Here is a 19,611-nt window from a genome sequence, read left to right as displayed (position 1 = left end):
GACCCTGCCACCATTTTTAAGTGCAAGGATGCTGATACACTAGACACCTAGGGTTACCATATTTCCACTTCCAAAAAAGGACACCTGTCGTGGGGCGGGGGGATATATGATTGTGAGGGCTAGTGATATGCCAGTGCCCCACCCCTGCCCATTCCATTGCCCGCCACTTCCAAGACGCAGCCCCCTTCTTCCCCCCCCAGCCCTGCTGCTGTCCCTCACTCCTGACCCACAGGCCACTGGCACTGCCAGTGCCCTACACTCCAGACCCACAATCCCCCACCCCTCCTGGTGCCCCTCACTCCCAAGCCACAGCCTCCCTGACCCTGCTAGTGAATCTCATTCCTGACCCGCAACCTCCCGCTCCCTCCAGCCCTGCAGTGTCTCCTGGCTGCTCCACCCATGTGAGCACAGGCACTAGCCCTGGTGCTGCCGGCATGGCCACGCAGCTCCCTGCTGCCCCTGACGGCCCCCCTTGCACCCTTCCTCTGATGGAGGGGCAGGCATGTCCCCCAACCTCCCCAGCCCTGCTGCAGCCCCAGAACCCAGACAGCTTCTAGCGGGGCCGGCAGGTACCTGCCCCCCATGCCCTACACTTATCCTCTCCACAGCCTCCCCCCCCACACACACACCAGACAGTCCCCAAGCTCTGGCCCTCCAGCCCTCACCCCCCATAGAATTACCTGTATCCAACTGCCAAGGCTGCTCCCACCGCCCTGCCTGGCTGCATGCTGGCCACATGTGTGTGCATCCAAAATCCCAGATCATATTTTTTAAAAATGCCCAGATGCAGATTGGAGGATCCAGAAAGAGGACATGTATGTATGGTAACCCTACCCTGGGCACTTTAATTAGAGTACTCTAATTAAAGTCTTTCCTCCCACCCCTTCCAGAGCATGTGTATAAAAATCCTATATAAGTGTGATTTTAAAATTGGCCATGGAGAAAATTCAAAACTCTTTTAAAATAAAGTACAACGGTTCTAAAAACATTTAAAAATGTATAATTCAAGAATTTTCTCCAGGGATTTTTTTATTCCTTCATGTAATAAGGTCTTTTTATTTTAAAAGCTTCCTTTGAAATTCTTAAGTAAATAGTTTTACTGCATATCTTATGAGAATCAAAGTAGGGTCCCTTCCTATTCTCAAAGAGTTAATTGGGATTACATGATTACAAATGGTTTACATGATTGTATTTTTTATTCAATATGCCCTGAATTAAATCCATATTAGTAGTTATTTCAGGGGTGGACAAAATGCAGCCCAGGGGCCAGATGCGACCCGCCAGGCCATTCTATCCGGCCCATGGGGCCCCTAAAAAATTTTGAAAATTAATATTAAACTGCCCTGGGCTGCCTGTCATGTGGCCCTCAATGGCTTGCCAAAACTCAGTAAGCGGCCCTCCACCCAAAATAATTGCCCGTCCCTGAGTTATTTTAAAGCATATGGCTCTATTTACATGGCTCCTTGTAAACCACGACAGAGACATCTTCAAATTTAATAATTTGCAAAATTCTACTGATTGTGCAGAAACAAAACTACCTTTAAAGCATTTTGACTTTAATATTGCTGTTGCTGTTTGGCAAGCCACACAGAAGCAGCAGCCAAGTGAGACAACTGCAGAGTGTTCACCCTGTCATGCTTTAGCTAAAGTTATTGCTTCAGTCATTTTTAAATTATAGCTGTACAAAAACACTACTAATTGAGTGTTTTTAGATTTTTTTTCAGAAATATAATATATCTGGTGAAGCAAGAAATTTTAAGTTGACTTGAAATCTCAGAAAAGACCTGTCACTGGTTCGGCTGTAAGAAAACATGGATCACACTGGCTAAAACACTTGGCACAATGCTAAGAAATGCTGATTAGAGATGGTTGCGACCAGATTCCAGAATTGCAGAGTAGAACTGATAGTAGTATAACTGATCATGATAAAGCAGTTCATATAGGACTTGGACTCTGGTACCAGGGGGTGGATGGGACACCAAATTACTTTAGATTTCTCTGAAAATCCCAATATCCATTCACTTCAATCGAATGACTTTAGTTTTAAAAGGTATAAAAGAACAGAATTTGGCTTTAAATATAAGACATTTTCCCCAGCTTGCTTATCTGCCATGCAAATGTTAACTGTCAGAGATGTATTTAAATGTATAATAATATATAATTATATACAGTTGATATAAAATGGGATCAGGACTGGGCTGCAAGATAGCTGAGCAATTCTTCCTTCTTTTGAATCTATATTGGTTGTTTTAAATCATATTTTTTAGCATTCTCAAAATAAATATCTATTCACATATAAAGCTAACTAAACTTCTTTGCTCTTTGTTAGCTTGTAAAGAAAATTTTTGTTTTGTTTTTCTATTTATGAAAAAGTGGGAAGTTAATGTAGAGCAGAGAAGTTGTTATACTCTAAGGACAAACCTTAATTTTGGCTAAAAGTGCCGATAAGATCACCAGCCTGTATTAGAAGTTAACAATAACAAGTGGTGTATGGAATTATGTGGTACTCATCCAGTAAAATCTGAGTGTGCATTTTACCAGGCCACACTTTCTCATGGCAGTTCAGTTTTGCAAAGATTTTAAAACTTTCAAATCCTTTCCTGTAATCCATCTAAAAGTAGACTATTTTTATAGTTCTTAAACCATGAATAGGGGAGCCTGTCTTCTGAGAGGAAACTACAACTAGGGACAGTCATTCAAAAAGCCTGATCCTGAATTAATTCAATCTTTCCAGGTTAATCTAACCTGGCTAGGCTAAATCACTTTGTAACTGTACAGACATCCCCCCCGGACTGAAAAAAATGCCGGCACATACCTGCAGTGGCTTAGGCTAGAAGCTGGGGGGGTGCAACCTAGAGCAGCCCCCCTTCCCTTCTACAGGGCTGATCTGAGAGGGGCATGGCCAAGCCCTGGCAGACACTGTGATTAGGGAGGGGCCCTCCCCACTCTGATAACAGAGCAATTTATCAGCTCTGTTATCAACATTTAGCACCCTATCAGAAAACAAAACCTCACTCATTAGTTCAAGCCCTTCTTAAACAGCTTTTTCCAAAGGAAGGAATGCAGAGACATTGTCAGCTGAGCTGCTGATTAGCTCTAAACAGCCCTAAATGGACACTATCCTATCTGTTTTACAGCATTAGGTAGCATACCACATGCTGGCTAGGTCCATACTGTGGGAGAGGGGAGGAAGGGTTATCTGCTTAAGGGGAAGGGACCTCTGTGCCTATAAGTCTCTGCAGGAGCTTTCTCGCCAGGGAGCAGAGGGGAGGGGCCAGCTCTGTTGTGGAGCACTGAGCCCTGCCCAGCCCAGACAGCATGCCAGGATGCTGGGGGAATCTAATTTAACTTAAACCAGCAAGAGGTCTGGGACAGACATTGGATAAACCAGTTTGACACAAATCAGTTAAGACTGATACTAATTAAACCGAGTTTTTCTCAAACTGATTTCAACCATTTTCAAACTGGTTTGTGTGTATTGAATGCCTGTTCTGTTACAGGTTTAAACCAGTTTAAACATTAAACCAGTTTATGTGTAATGTCTGTCTCTAGCCTAGAAGATTGGCTTGTTTACCTGAGCAAAACAAAGTTGAGAGAGGATATGATTATTTTTTATATATATACTGGGGAATGAATATCAAGAAAGAAGAAGAGCTCTTTAAGTTGAAGGGTAATATTACTTCGAAATCAAATGGATACAAAAGCATCATGAATAAATTTAGACTGGAAATTAGAAAGAAGTTTCTCGTCATTAAAGAAGTAAAATTCTGGAAATGTCTTTAAAACAAAGAGGAACAAAGAACCTGCATTACGTCATCACCAATCATGATGTTTCTGGGGCTGTGAATGTTTGAAATCCCCATTAATGAATTGAATGGAAACTTTACAAGGGAGTGGATTGCTTGCATATTTTGGAGGGGTCTGGTGATGCAGGGTTTCCTGGCCTCTATATTTGTAAGGGCATTTGGAGGTGGTGGTCTCAGAGAGAGATGTGGCTTTCTGGAGCTGGGGAGATGTCCAGTGTTGGAACAGTTTGGCAGTAGGCTTGTAATGTCCTGGGGCTCTGGAGGCAAGTGCCTGTTCTGAAGGTATATTTTGTTTACATTGCATAGAATGTTATGATATTGTGTGTGTAAGGAAGAACAAACTGGATAGTTATGATGGCTTCTTCAGGAGTAGGTTTCCTTATATGTTCTTCTGTCTCTCTAAAAAGGCAATAATGCTACAATACTTGTTGCACTGTATTATACTATATGAATCCCTCAGGGCTTCTGTTTGGCCATTTGTACTGCCCCCCAAATTGTTTTTTTCCTCCTTAAATGCATTTTTTTTTAAATTTCTGAAGGTGAAAGGAGTAATAGTTGGCTGATATGTGTTTTTTGCTTTCCCCTGATGCATGGGACACTGGCCACACCTAAAGGTGAGAGGTTGGGTTGGACTGGCTTTGCTGGTGTTCCTAATGGAACTGAGAAACCAAGTGCCTTGCTGGCTGGTCTTACTCAAATAGATACGCTGTTCATCAGACTTGGGGTCAGGAAGACATTTTCCCTCAGGCCAGATTGGTAAGGACTCTTACGGTTGGTTTGTCTTCCTCTGTAGCAGGAGACATGATCATCTGAGTATATTTTCCCTAAAATATACATACTATTTCAGTTACTAAGGCATGTGTGCACTATGCAAGGCATGGTGGCATGTGAGAAGATCGAGGATACCTGCCCAGAGAAGCTCCCTGGCCAGAGAGCCACGTCCAGCAGTAGCAATATGGCCATGCTCCAGAAGGAGCTCCCAATCCACCCAGGCTCAGTCTTATCAGCTCACCAAGTGAGTCGGATTGGTTCAACCAAGGCTCCAGGAGCTATTTCCAGTCCTATACGCCAGCAGGAAGGAGAAAGGTAAAGAGAAGAAGGGGCCAGCAGAGAGGGCAATTGCCCGCCTGCCGGTCTGGACTGAAGTCCCTGGGAACAGGGCAGCAGACCCATAGGGTCTATAAAGCTTGGAAAAAGCATTTCCGCATTAATTGGCTGCAGCGAGTGGCTAATTGAGCTGGCAAGATGCTAATTATTGAAGGAAAAAAATGCTTGATCGTGGCTTCAGTGATCAGGAACCTGTGGACTGAATGAGAAGAGGAGGAATAGCAGCCGCTATGAATCATGGCACCATGGGGAAAAGTGGATAAACGGACACGTTGGGTCTTTTTTTTTTTTGTTTTGCAAGGAGGTTTTTTTTTCCTTTTGCCTGTCTTTACGTTCTGACAGGCGACAGTCAGCTTCTGGTCAGAGAGTCATCACCCCTCCCTAATTCAATCAATTAATCAAGTCATAGCAGGCGAGAACTGCGAGGAGCACTGAACAAATTGACTGACTGGCATCTGTCCAGCATAAGAATGGCAAGTAAATGTCAACTGGATGCAGAGGTCCACATCCATACATGGTGATATCTTGACATGGCACCTTTGTCTTTTTGATGTCTTGCTGCGGCACATTAGGGTTTTTTGAATGTTCAGCTCCTTCATGGCTCTGGTATGTGGTAAGGCTAGAGTGGAGGATCTTGTAGGTTCTTTTGGACAAATGTTTGTTGCATAGCTGCAAATGAATGCACATGATGACCCAGGAAGTCACCTCCTGCCCTAGGTTCTTATTTGAGCAGTATCCTCAACAGACCGGAGTAAATTTCTTGCTTTGTAGCAAGCTGGTAGCATGCTCCAACCCACAGCTGAGGTGGGTTAGCTTAAAAAGACAAGCATCTGCTTAATTAGTTTATATATGGGAAATGTTTCAGTCCTATCACTGATGTGAAATGTCCCTGCTGGGAGCTGAATTTAAGGGATATATGCACTGAATGATAAAAAGGAATTGACTGTAATCTTTGTTTCTTTTGATATGAATTGAAAAGTGGAACTAGCAATCAAGAAAGTACTAGCAGTGTAACTTTGTCACCAATTGGTTGCTTACTCGAACTGACTAAGTTCACCATCACTTCATTTGAAATAACACTAATTTTGCTTCCAGTGAAGTCAGTTGAAACTTAGGCTGACTTCTGGGAAAGAAGGACTGGCCCATAGCCAGCAAAGTGATTTGTAGTGCATACTGCTAGTAATCCATTTTGCTGTATCACTAAACTATAACTAATAACACCATAACTAATGGTATGAATCAGCATCTTTGTCAGCAGTCTCAGCAGAGAGGCCAAAGACTGAATAGGCCTCAGAGGCTATCTTGCCTGTCTCCCAGAAACGGAACAGAGCAGATGGGCAAATTGAAAGCACTGTGAGGAAGATTGTGTGCTACTGTTTGTGTTGTTCCCTGCAGATAAATAAGACTTCAGTCTCCAGAGCAGTCAAAGTGGGTACCTTTCACCAAAGGTGTTTACATCTTCCCAGAGAGAAAAAACAAGGTCTGACATGTGTAGCTGACTATAAAAAGCAACTTTAATAAAACGCAGATAAATTTGTTTTGCTCAAAGCATAGACCACAGCTTCCCAGAATACCCATTTTATCAATAGTTGATTGACTGGACATGATTTTGATCTGCCCGGTGCTAGTTTTTACCCTTGTTGAGGCAGGTCATGTTTGACTTACACCTACATAGCTGCAAGACAAATCAGAGTCTTTATCCCTTAATGGGATTTCACTTTGTGGTCTGATGGATTTTGTTGGCTTCATAGTATCTTCTGCAAAGAACACCAAAAATATCAGTGAATCCACATGGGGAAGGGATGGTTTCCTTAGTTAAAATTTTAAAGATTAATGGTGCAAAACATTAATTTTGCTGGATCATCCATCTACCAAAAATGTGTGCTCCCCAGTGGCATATACTTTCTAGCTCCCCTGTTTTGGACCCCCCTAAATCTGTCCTTCCTTGCTTATTATGTAGGAGATAATGCCACATTGTCCAGCATTGCCCATTTCCAGCCCTTTGCCAGATAAGACAACTCTGGCACTAAGAGCCCAACAGCAGAAAATGCTACTGTGTCTATGGATAGATGATGGAGGATGACTGGTTTTTTTGGTTGGGTTTTTTGGGGGTTTTTTTACCCTTTTGCTACTTGGGAATCTATTTTCTTCATTATTCAGCTTCTGTAAACCATGAAAAATTATGACAATGTGATCCTCAGAGTTTTTAAGTATATGATCATAAGGCCAATTTTGAGTGGGCCTCCTGGGTCATTAAGTCCTTTCCTCTGTATTAACCAAATTTATAATAAATATATCATGTTGCAATAAATTTCTGATGAGGGAAGAAAAATCCCACTATTGAGAATTCTGCTCAAGATGCAAGCTGTTTTTTTCAAAGCCATTCCCTGTAAACTGGACTGATATCAATCAGGATGCAGCTTACTTCCCATGTGCCAAACAGCTGAACAATTACATTCACATCTCCCTTCCCAGTTTAACTGTGTGAAAGGTAATAACTTTCCCAAAGATCCCCAGCTCCAGGTGTTAGTCAAACACTTTCTCCTTAGACTTAAAGGAAAGAAATGGGAAAGAACTGAATAAAATTTAAAGAAAGAACTTCAGGATTTGGGCCATCATCTCCTGTGATAACTTGATACGACACATAGAGTAAAACCCTGGTCTTCCAAATCTAAAGTAGCTCCATACGAGTAAAAGGGTTTACACCAGTGCAAACTGGGGTGTAGCATATCATTTGTCTATGCTCTTCTAACCTGTGCCCTGGCCAAGATGCATGGGCCAGAGTCTCATCTGTTGTAAATAGTTCCAGTGGGGTGCATCTAACAAAGGAGTTGAACACCTAGTGCCAGAGGCCCTTAAGGCTTCTGCTCAGTTGCTTCCTAACTAGAGGCATCTAAATTCTTGAGGCATTTTCTTGTTTGACTTGAATTCTGCATCTTTGTATGCCCAAAATTGCTTGTATTGTCCATCTCCCATCTAAGCCCCTTTGGGATCCAGAAACTAGGCTTCTCTCTGATTAAGTACCCTGAGGGGCCCAATTTAGTAAATGTTTTCAAGGGATGCCTCTCTTACTCTCAAAATGTAGGCTTCTTTTAATGTATGGTCAGAGGAGAAGGATCTGGGAGTGAGCTTTCCTCAGTTTTTTTAAAGAATGGATGGTTTCCAGACTCTAGTCCCAAATGGATGAAAGTGCTTGAGCTTCAGAGAGGGGTAGAATTTCAGACTCATCCCCGTGCTTTAGCACTTCTATAACCTAATCCTATAGGAGCACAGCAAGCAGGTCTTTTTGCATCACTATTTTGCGGTGCCTAACACCCCATGTACTGTATAAAAATTATAGATACCTAACACAGGTTCTGGATTCCACTCTGAGGGCCAAGCCACTCTCTTACTGTATCTTAGTGGCTTAGTGGCTCTTGTGTATCTGTGTCAGTTTATATCGGCTAACTGGCCTGTTCGTATAGGAAGAGTGCAGATTATGAAACTTAGTTGCAAAACAAACTTAGTCAGCATCACCATTTTCTGGTTCCTAAGATATGAATGTTTCTCTCTGCAATGACTTCTCCATAAACTGACTTCCTTCTGTATGGGAGAAAACCAAACCCTACATATGTGAAAGCATGTGCTAGTTGGTTATTTATATTAAATAATAATAACTAATCTTTGGCATATTTTAAAATATCAGAAAGTAGTGTTTTATCATATGTACAAGCTGAATAGTCCATAATTTGTAGTCACTGTATGACTGAAGTATGTGCCTCTAGCATTTCATATTTATTTTGCTGTTATAGTAATAAAGAAAGGAAATAGTTGGGGTCTCAAAGCTACATAGCACAACCATCCCCAAATATGTGTGGACAATGAGAATAATCGTATCAGTGTTAATGCAGTACCCATGGAAAGCTGGTCATTACTCACAAGTCATTTTTTAGGTATGATCTTTTGCCATCCTATGGATCCGTTTCTTTACATTTCTTTTAAGTCATACTCTAAAATTATAACAGGCCCTACATGCATTCACTGAGGTTGTAAAGATGCACCTGATAGCATATTTGACAATATTCCTTAAAAGTATTAACTGTGCTTTACTAAAAATGACATGTATATTTAATTATTAGGTTACATTAATATGAATTAAAAATAATGTGGCTAAATCCTTAAACTAACTTTGAAAAATCCCACTCAAATCCATACATATCTGTATGCATATCTGTATACAGGTGTGTGTGTTTTTATCTTAGTAATAATTTCACATTTTTGTCATAGCTTCTCCAACATATTAGACATAAAAATAATCAGAAATCTAATATTGAAATGGGAGGATGGGAGTAGGCTTGCCATATTTTCTACAACACTCCCATACTCAGATGTTTTGAATTGTGTAATTGGACAGTGCAAAGGATGGTGTCACTCAAAAAGTTGCTGTGTAGGATATATAAGAGACAGAGTTAAGCCATAAGTAAACACTACTGTTTTACCAAGGAGGCTGACCTGAAGTAGTTACTAGCTTAGTTACTCAAGAAGAGAGATTTTCTTTTCCCATTTATCAGATAGTTAAAATATGTTTTTTCCAGTGGGTATCAGTGAGCCAGAATTAAAACTCAGAATGCAACAGACAAGTGAAGAATTTCAGACATAGACATTACAGGAGTCCTAAAACAGCAGAAACCTCATTGAGGTGAGTGATTTGTTTTTCTCTTGCTTAAATTATTCCTGAAAAAATAGTGTATCTTCTTAAAGGACTGAGTTTGCAAATAGTGTCTAGATTTAAAGATGTTGAATCAAATACACTACTTCTCCATTGTTTTTTGCCCATTAGAAACATTTAAAAAATATCCGAGTTTCTGCACTTAAGAACAGATAATTCACTAAGAGCAGTAGCCTTAGCAGCATTAAATAATTATTAGGGCTATCCGATATTTGTTCATGATCCTGCTAAGTTAGAACTATGTTACTTCCCAACTGTGATTTGTGCTTTGTCCTTGAAAAGCCTTCTCACCCTTGCATCTTTGTGACTCTACATCCTTTGTGGTACATTACATTTTATGAGATGCTAAGAAAAATAAATCAAAGAATTGATGGTGCCATTAAAACTCATTTGCCTTTCAATAGACCTATTTTATTCACTATTGGCCAACCCAGAATCTTTAATTTGCATGAAAATGGTCCCCTTTGTTCTTTCCTTATCACGTATAAACCAAACCCTTCAAAAAAAAAAATTCCCATGACTTGTGTTGCATATGAATTTGTTTCATTCCTCTGTATAATAGCCTTGGCACATTGCCACCTTCACTGAAATATAGAATAGAAGTCCCAAAGTCTCACTAACTGACCCCGCTCTACTGAAGAGGCACAGATGTCATGAAAAAGTAAAAGACAACTTCCCAGTGGTGAGAGAAGAGGAAGAAGAAACCAAATGAGGACCCAAAGTTGTCATCAACTTTGTTTCAGACTGTCATAACATTATATGCACGCATCTCCAACAGTCGCACTGGTGAAATAATAGCAGCACTTAATAAGTTTCATGAAACTGGTTTATGAAATGCCATTTATGGGTCCAGCATCCCAGTTCTTATATCTGAGCACATAACAGAGAAAAGTAGATGAAATAAATGGAAATGGAAGTTATAGAAGATTAACACATTTTTATAGAAGAACACATTTTTGTTCTATACAAAGAAAAGAAAGACCCAAAATGGACTTTTCAAGAAAAATGGTCCAGATGAAGGTAAAATATGCTATACTCAATAATTTTTAGTGTTCGATTCTGTTCTCAGATATGTTTGAAAAACAAGGTTTTTGGATAGGATCTTTTATCAACCACTTGTTTCTCTCATGTTCTCTGGAACCTCATGGCTACAACACTCCAGCCATACTATTTAGATATATACACTATATGTCCTAGGGTGTCAAATAACAAATCCTGTGTGTTTGGATATCCTGTGCTAAACCTGACAGAGATTTATAAGTATGGGCTGAACTCCCTTTGATTCCGAGTAACATGACAAAAAATACGAGCATAGGAAATTGCTACATTTTTAAAAATCCTTTTCTTATTAGTGTTTGCTTATACAAAATATAGGCTGGATCCTCATCCGTTCTAAGTGCACATTTGGCACTGGAGGGGAGGGTGGTCATAAGCCATGTTACTCTTTCGTTGAGCCTGGAAAGACTAAACTAGTATTCTAAGCACATATTAGGGTAGCCAAGGAGCTGCTCTAACTTACGCTGACTAAAGCATCCCAGGGACAAATCATTCTTCACCAACCTAGGACTGCCAGAACACATTGCATTCTGATGTGCTCCATTGTGGCTCCTGCACTGAGGAGATGGGGGAACAGATGGTATTCATTTGGCTACACTGATGTTATACCAGCTGGTGTTAACTTCTCAGCTTCCTGGGTAAAGCAGCTTTATTTCTCCTTTGGACTGCTGAAGCACTGGAAACTTAAGCAGGGGTAAGGATATCACCCTAGAATTCTCTTCCTTACAATAATCAGATTTGGTATAGCACCTACAGACACATATGTACAGTGTGCCATCATAAGCAAAAAAATAGATTTGCACTACAACAAGACCTATACTTACCCACCCAGGTTTTACAGAAAAAAAAAGGAAGAAAAATGTCTTTTTTTACAAGACTCATCTATTGATGATGCAGAGAAAGGGGGAGAATTATGAAGTGGCAAGAAGTATATAAATCCTGAGGTCCTTAGCTGTTTTCTTAGGCAAAATTCCCATTATACTATGGCAGTATTACCTGGGTAAAGCGTTGGATACAAATAAAGACTTCCAGATTTGTCCCAGTATTAACTAGAGGGTTGGGCACTTTCTTACATCCATAGGTGATATGCAGGGGCTCCAGAAGTTTTCTGACTCCTATTTCAGGGATTCCTTGCAACTTCACTGGACTTTTCTCTCCCATGCCAGGGACTGTGCATGTCCTACACCTCCATGCCCCCATACAAGAGTCTTGCCATTATTATATCTCCCCCACTCCTTTATGGGGTATGAACATGTTAACTATTTTGGGAAGATGGGCAGAGCCTCAGTTTTAATAGCACTTTTCATCAGTAGATCTTAAAGTACTATGAAGAAGTTACCTTCGGTAAGTCACTTTATATCTCATTCAAAACTATAAAACGTAAAAAAATGTTAACTGCTTTGTATAGTACTTTTAGCTATACTGATGAAAAGCTAAATACAGCTTATGCCTGAGTTTTGTAACAACAATAATGATGTTGCTCCATGGAATTCATTTGCAGCTGCTTTCCTCATTTTACAGATCAGAGAACTGAGGCACAGAAAAGTGATTTCCTCAAGGCAACCCAGCAAACCAGTGGCAAAGCCAGAAATAGACTCTCTAGGTCAGGGGTGGGCAAAATGTGGCCTAGGAGCCAGATGCGGCCCACCAGGCCATTCTATCCGGCCCACGGGGCCCCTAAAATATTTAGAAAATTAATATTAATCTGCCCTGGGCTGCCTGCCATGCAGCCCTCGATGGCTTGTTGAAACTCAGTAAGTGGCCCTCTGCCCAAAATAATTGCCCGCCCCTGCTCTAGGTATTCCTGAAGCTATGTTTGTGTTCTGTTTAGTAGCTTACACTACCTATCAGCTGGAGATCTGTCTCTCTGACAGGTAAAACAAAAAGAAGAAAAACACTTTACTGATTTTTAAATAAGTATAGAGTATATGATTGAATTCAGAGCATTGCTGGAAAATATTCCTGTTAACTTTCTAAACACTTCCCTGTTCATTTAACATTTTCTATGAACAAAAATGCTCATCAATAAAGATGCTGTTCAAAACCCACACTCCCATTGCATAACAAAAAGCATACAACTGTGAGGTTCATTTCCGTTCACTAGCAACCTCATCTGTTGCAGACGCTGACCAAAATGATTCATTCATATATGTAACATTTATTTTTGGTGGAATGTTGGGCTTACAAAAGAAAGCTGATAGTTCAAAACAGTTCCAGAGAGCTGGAAATATTTCATCTGGGAGGGTACTGAAAAAAACAGTGTTATTAAAAGGAAGGCAGTAGCGAAGCAAAGCAGATGGAAACAGCCAAGTAATTCTGATCTTTATGCCTTCCTCCATTCTTCCTTCAGCTGCAGATCTCACATCCCAGTTTACAGTGTTTCTTCCCAACAGAGCAGAGGTATGTAGTTTTTTCTGTTATACTTTTTATTCATTTTTAAACTTTTCTCAACCTGAGGACTAATGTAGTGATAGTGAAACAATTTGCATAGCTTAGTGGTACACACATTCACTAGAAAGGCTTCCAAAAGAGGGCCTGAATCTTATACTAAATTTATTTTTCACCACTCTGACACCATAAAAGGATGTGAATTAATTTTGATGACTTCCTAATAAAGAGCACCTATATAATTTAAACCTGTGTGAGAAGCACTATGTAAACTGAGTGTAAATGAGAATCTGAATCAGGCAGGGTCTCACTCTTTCTTTACTTGCATTTTGACTTTGACTAGATTTGTTTAGGAATTGCAAATTTGCTCCAGCTGTAAATTAATTCCAACCTCAGCATCTAATAGAAAGAAAATATTTCCTCCATATTTTGGGGAGAGGGGGTTATATTTTAAATTAATCAGATTGCAACATTTCTGTGAATCTCTTGAATTACCATGTAAACCAAAGGAAACAAAGATGTATAAAAATCAGTAAGAATTCATTTTTCAAATGAAAAGCAACTATAATTATCGAACATTTACAGTAGTTTACACCATTCTGGGGAGAAAGGAGAATGAATGGGAGAGTATCAGGTAAAGAAAGAAAACAGATATTTGGGGAAATTGTAGAGTGCAGCCACCACGGATCAAATCCTGAAGGCTAGATTCACCTCAAGCCTTCAGTGGGCCTAATCATGTGCTTAAGTACCTTGTTCATTCAGGACATGAGAGATGAGCTAATCAGAGTAGTTTGAATTTAAATATTGACCTGTCTTGAAATGGAGAGTTCAAGCATCTTGATAATCTGGTCTATACCTATTAATCTCATGGGAATTTTTAGTTGACTGTTATATTCCACAATCTAGGTTCCCCCTCCTCCACAGAAACTGGGAGAAGTGGACAGAGCATTGCTCTAAGGCAGTGATTCTCAACCTTTTTTGGGCCAGGACCCATTTGTAAACATCGATGGCCAATCCTGACCCAGTGCCCCTCACTCCTGATCCACTGTTCCCAGCACCCCAGTGTGTAGGTCGTTGGGATATGGGGGGCCCCCCAAGCAGCCCCTTGCAGGCTGGAACTCTACCTGTCTGCAAGGGAAAAGGCAAAGTTTCCCAAGTTTTTCTCCTTTAAAGGAGAATCTATTTTTAAAGTTCATGACCCTTTCATATATTTTTGCAACCCATTTGTGGGTTGAGAAATGCTGCTCTAAGGCACAAATGAGTGAGCTTAGAGCCCACTTGTATCATCTGAGAGGTTAAATGTATTCCGCACACTTGAAACCTCTGAATTGGGCAGGATTTTCCCTGAAGAACAAATCTTTGGTCTGAGTCATGGTATATAAACCATTGAAGTTAACAAACACTTGAGTGTTGATCCAGTTTCAGGATTTTGCTGCAGATTTCTTGCTGCAGATTTCTGATGGAGGGATTAATCACTGATGACAGTCCTAGAAGTTTAGATGATATATGAAATATATGTATTTTTTACATTTTATTTATTTATTTTACTTTGTACTATTACTTCTGGTCTGAGAATGTAGTAATTTCTGGGACGGTGTTAATTCACTGCCTATTTTAGGAAGCTCAAAGAGGTGAAGTTACAATTGTCCTCCTTAATACTAAAACACTGCATCTTGGTGGATTCTCTTCTGACTATGCTAAACATGTTTCTGCCTGGGTTTCTAGATCTATTAGATTCTCATTTTCACTGAATTATCAGGGATATTTGGAAACTCCAGCCAGTGCTGACCTAGTATTTACACAGGGCATTATTTTGTAGTAAGTGTTTCATATAGGCTTATTTATTTATTTTACAGCATGGAATCTGTTCCAACATCTGCTTAGCCATGTGTCTCCAGCAGACGGATGCCTCACTATTGCTTACTGTCTCTGATAGCTTATGACTGAATTAAAAACAAAATACTGACAGATTCAGCAGAGTGCCAAGCTAGATTAGGGCCATCCTATGTGCATGTGTGCACAGGGTGAAGGCAACACCTTCATCTGCAAGACCCTGCCATGTCCCAGAAAGGGAGGTTGGCTTTGGCTGGGGAGAGCCAGTGGACATCCAGGCTAGGAAGGGCCATGGTTTGTAAGCATAGCTGTGTACATATGTTACAGTTCTGGAACCAAAAAGGGGGAAGGCCACTGTGGCGTTCACCAACTCAGCCATTTCTACCCACTTCCTACCCTTAGCCCTAGGCCAAACAGCCCCACAGGCAGGGACTATGAGCAGGAGAGAGCAACAAAGCCCCATATCAACCTTATACTAGCCCAGTAGTGAGGCTTTCTCCTTTGGTTCTTTACCTCCAATGCAGAGGCAATAATTTGACCCCATCAATTTACTATATAAATATAATTAAACAAATCAAGGATAGTTGTTACTTTTTTTCTACTGCTGATGCACTGAGGTGAACACTGGTTGTTGCAGCTCAGGCTTACAGAGCCAACTTAGCTGCAGGTAGATTTAGAAAGGTTAGTACTGCAGACCTTCTATCATCATTGGACCCAGAAGGCCTTTCAACTCACCTGCATTCTACCTTCATTCTCTGCTCCATTTGGCTTCTTTCTACTCCTGCTTCCCTCCTCTCTCTATCACTTATTGCTCCTGCACTGTCTATCCACCTGCATTCCCACTTAGCTCTTGGTCACACCTATCTATTCCCTATTCTCAGTGTCTGGCTATTTCCCCTGCAGTGGCAGATGTGTACAGAGGCAAGACTCACAGGCTGCACTCACACGTTTTTACAGGGAATGAAGCATACAGAAAAAAACCCAAACATTTCTTCTGCTTGGGAACCTACATGCACCATTGTGGGCGCTTGACTGGAGCAGCAGACTGAGGATTTGTATGCATGAGAGAATCCGAATCAAGTACTGACCTCTTGTTTTGTCCCACAGGCTAGTGTTGGTTTCCTTATTTTGGCTTGGACTCCTCTCCTGTTCCATCAGGCAAATTAACACAAGTAAGTTAAATCCAAGGTACTTGAAAGACATCTGAACAGCACACATGCACAGAGACAGGGGGAACAGTGGTGTGTGATTGAGAGCAGTCTCCTAGCTCTTTTCCTGTCCACTGCACTTGTCTAAAATATCCATGTGAGAGAGAGAAGAAACAACCAGTCTGACAAGGCAAAAATATGAATCTTTGTTGTTTAATTTACAGGAGTCTTGAGCTTCTAGAAGCATCTCAGAAGATTTTCTGAGACTTCAGGCAATTGATAGCAACTTACACTTTACTGTGTCCCTCTTAGCTATCTTGCCACTTTTCTTATCTTGTTACTTTTTTTTTCTTTCTATCACTCCTTCCTTCAAAATTCCCTTTTTCCTCTTCTCTCCAATCCTACTGCCCTCCTTACTACTGTAACTTCTCAGAGGATGCATTTTAAATGGGTAGCACTATGAAGGTTATCCAGCACCTATTAGATGGTACAGTTGGTCTAGTGAACACCTGAGTTCTATCCCCAGCTCTGCCTTAGAACCAGATGTGTGATGTTGGACAAATGCCCTTTTAGTTTCTGGTTCCCTTCCCTCCATTTGTCTGATCTTTTTTGGTGGCAGAGCTGAGGAACTGTCTCTTACCAAGTGTAAGTACAATGCCCAGCAACATCAGTAGAATAATAATTTGCACCCCACTGTCTCCCTTCTTTTAATGAACTCAGCTGCATGTAACCTGATTTAAGTATAATTACCCTGCAAAGTGTTGAGGGCCTAATTCCCACCCAGTTTATTCAATACTTTACAGACTCAAGCCCTAAGAAAAGGATGAAGTTAGGTGCCAAAGATCACATAGGAAGCCTGCAACTGAAACAAGATGAAAGTCCAGATTTCTTGGCTCCCATGTCAGGCTAAATTTGAGGAATAAGTATGATTGATGCTGACAATTGGAAAATGACACTAATACAGTGGATATCTTCAATCCCTGTACAATACCTCAGCTATAAGCACCTTCTGCCCCTTTTAGTAGTGGCAGTATATGTAAGCTGTGAAAGCACCTGTTCATTAACACAAGAGCTATAATACTTGTCCTAATACTATAATACTTGTCTAACACTGGCCAGCAAAATAATTGCAAAGCAAGAAGAATATATTCTGTACATGTTTCCCAGTGACACTGGAAAATGTTTCCTCCATAGTAAGCGTGACCAGAAATAGAGACAGGTAGCTCACTACCACAGCAGTTAGCTTATTGTGAATCTCAGGTGCTGAAAAATATGAAATGTAGCTTCTGCAGGGAAGGAGGGGAGGTATTTTGGCTGTGAGCCAACGGAGGTATTGCTCAGATTCTGGAATGAATGCAATCATGTGGCAGTTGCAGTAATACTTCATTAATGTATGTGTGTCTGCATGATAAAATGGTTACATTCATTAGGGCATTGATGTCAAGGGAGTGGATTAGTCGGATGTATGACACAACACATCTGCTCTACATGATTGACTTGATATGTAGGGTGGGGAGATGATGTCAGTGTGAATGCAGGTTTGTGTTTCTCTAAGATTACCAGATCTGAATTTACTGCCATCCATAATCTGCAGCTGCTGTCCAGGCAGGTCCTATTTGGTTCCATAAGAAGAAAGAGAGAGAATGAGGAGTGGTAGAGGAAGGCAGGACAGGACAGGACAGAATCTCCTCCCAGGATGTACATGGCCTTCAAAGAGAGATGTTGTGGCTTCTTTATTCTGTCACAAATGAAGAGTTAGTGCTACACTGGAAAAGGAAGCATGGTTTTGTGGTTAGAGCTTGGGGTTGCAACTTTTTAAATTCAATACCTGATTCTGTCACAGACTTCTTAGGTGAACTACTCTCTTCATCCTACTGTGCCTCAGTTCCCCATCTGTTAATTGAGGGCAATGATGCTTCCTTTGTGAATTCAAATTCCCAAATGGTTGTGAGGTATTTGGAAAGGGCACATAAATAATAAATACTGAATAGTATTGCTGTTACCTTTATGCTACATTTCAGATTGCAGTGATACTTTTTCCCTCCTGTTCATCCTCTCATTAAACTTTTTTGTTTATAACATAGGCTCCTTTTTGACACAGAGAGCATCTCATGGACACCTCCCCTCCTGTTAACTATACTAATCACTTGACTTATTTGTGAACACATAACAGTGAACATGTAACAGACTTGTTGCAACAACAGCAATTGGTCACATATGAGGAGTATCAGGAACATGTTTTTAGGTTTTACCCTTTTAACAGCTGGAAGCAGGGAGGAGCCGATGCTATGTGATGACAAACACAGCAGTATTCCACACTGAGAAATCTGAGACCTTCTGCTTTATTGTATCTTGTTTTGAACCTAAATGTATCTGTGCTTGGGGCCTACAGAAAGAAGAATCATTCTGATACTGTCCACATTATGTATGGACATTTCTGAGCTGGGTAGGAAAATTACATATTGTTCAGCAGTGACAAAATGATGAACTAACTCATTGCACTTGTGACAAAACTGTTGCTACTGTAATAAGGGCAGATAAGGGGTGGGTATGTGGAGGGTATTGTTGCTGTTGTTTCTCTACCAGCAAAGCCCTAGGGTACATGCAGTTATATGGGTAGAAAAGTGCTTCTTTGCCTATGTAAACTTTGTCTACTTTAAGAGGGTTTGCTGATACAGCTGTACCAGCATATACCATGAACCTTTGCAACATAGACTTGGTTTTAGATCCATGAACAGACAAGTTTAAAATCATGCATGAGCTGGCACGTTTTGACAGAGTGCACACCTGGTCTTATTTGAAGACAGCTGCTTTTCACATAACAGGTGAAGCGATAAGGAAATAATATCCTGTACATGAGCATATAATGCTCAGAGATATAATGAGGAACAGTTGATACTGGTATTCATACCTGTGTTTGCTTGAATGGTGCCAAGTGGACATACGCTTATACAGGATTCTGTTTATTTATAGCTGTCTAATCCAGGGTAAATTACCTGTTCAGTCCTTCGCCTATCATTGCTGGCTTCAGGAAATTTATTCTTGCTGTGCAGATATAACTCTCTTTAACATTTACCTTTTAGAGGATAAGCATGAGAAGGAAATACAACATATCTGCCCCATGTCCCCTTAACATAAGAACTGCTATAGTATCTCCCAGTATGTATTGTAACAGTTTTTTCTAAATTGTGGGATGACTCGGACCATATAGCTAGAAATGGCTACTCGATTTGCAATGCAGAAAACATGAAAGCAGAATTGTTATCCTTCTCATTCCATGCAAAATGACATTCAGTCTCTTTAGTCTTGCTTATTTTTAATGGATAATAAAATGTACAGGAGTCCATACCTGGCTTGTAAACTCCAGATAGGACTTAGAATTTTTACAAGTGCCTTTGTAAACCCTTGAGAAAATGTCCATAACTTTAAGTAGCACAGGGAATGTAAACCTATTCCCTTCACAGAAGGAAGAGCAGGGCAGCATGTCAACATTAACAAACTGTGTGCAACCCATCAGACCTTTTGACTTTCATGGGTGAATTTTTTGGTGAACTTTATATGTTCT

General features: G+C 40.6%; 1 protein-coding gene across 4 annotated transcripts in view; it reads left to right on the top strand.

Moving 5' to 3' along the window:
• Positions 1–19,611, top strand: part of CMKLR2 (chemerin chemokine-like receptor 2) — a 37,214-nt gene that overhangs the window by 4,787 nt on the left and 12,816 nt on the right. Inside the window, exons 1-3 of one of the 4 annotated variants that reach the window (XM_090044827.1) lie at positions 9,406–9,591; positions 13,028–13,077; positions 16,006–16,070. The gene's annotated coding sequence lies outside the window, so the exon portion shown is untranslated. Of the gene's footprint in view, positions 1–9,405; positions 9,592–12,777; positions 13,078–16,005; positions 16,071–19,611 lie in introns of those variants that run through there. The other 3 variants (XM_090044828.1, XM_090044826.1, XM_090044829.1) reach the window with 3 other exon arrangements.

The sequence above is a fragment of the Crocodylus siamensis genome, chromosome 4, assembly GCF_052110815.1.
Source record: "Crocodylus siamensis isolate JL-2025a chromosome 4, ASM5211081v1, whole genome shotgun sequence".
Classification (NCBI taxonomy): Eukaryota; Metazoa; Chordata; order Crocodylia; family Crocodylidae; genus Crocodylus; species Crocodylus siamensis.
Note: the sequence above shows the minus strand (reverse complement) of the source record. Positions and strands in the feature narration are given on the sequence as shown.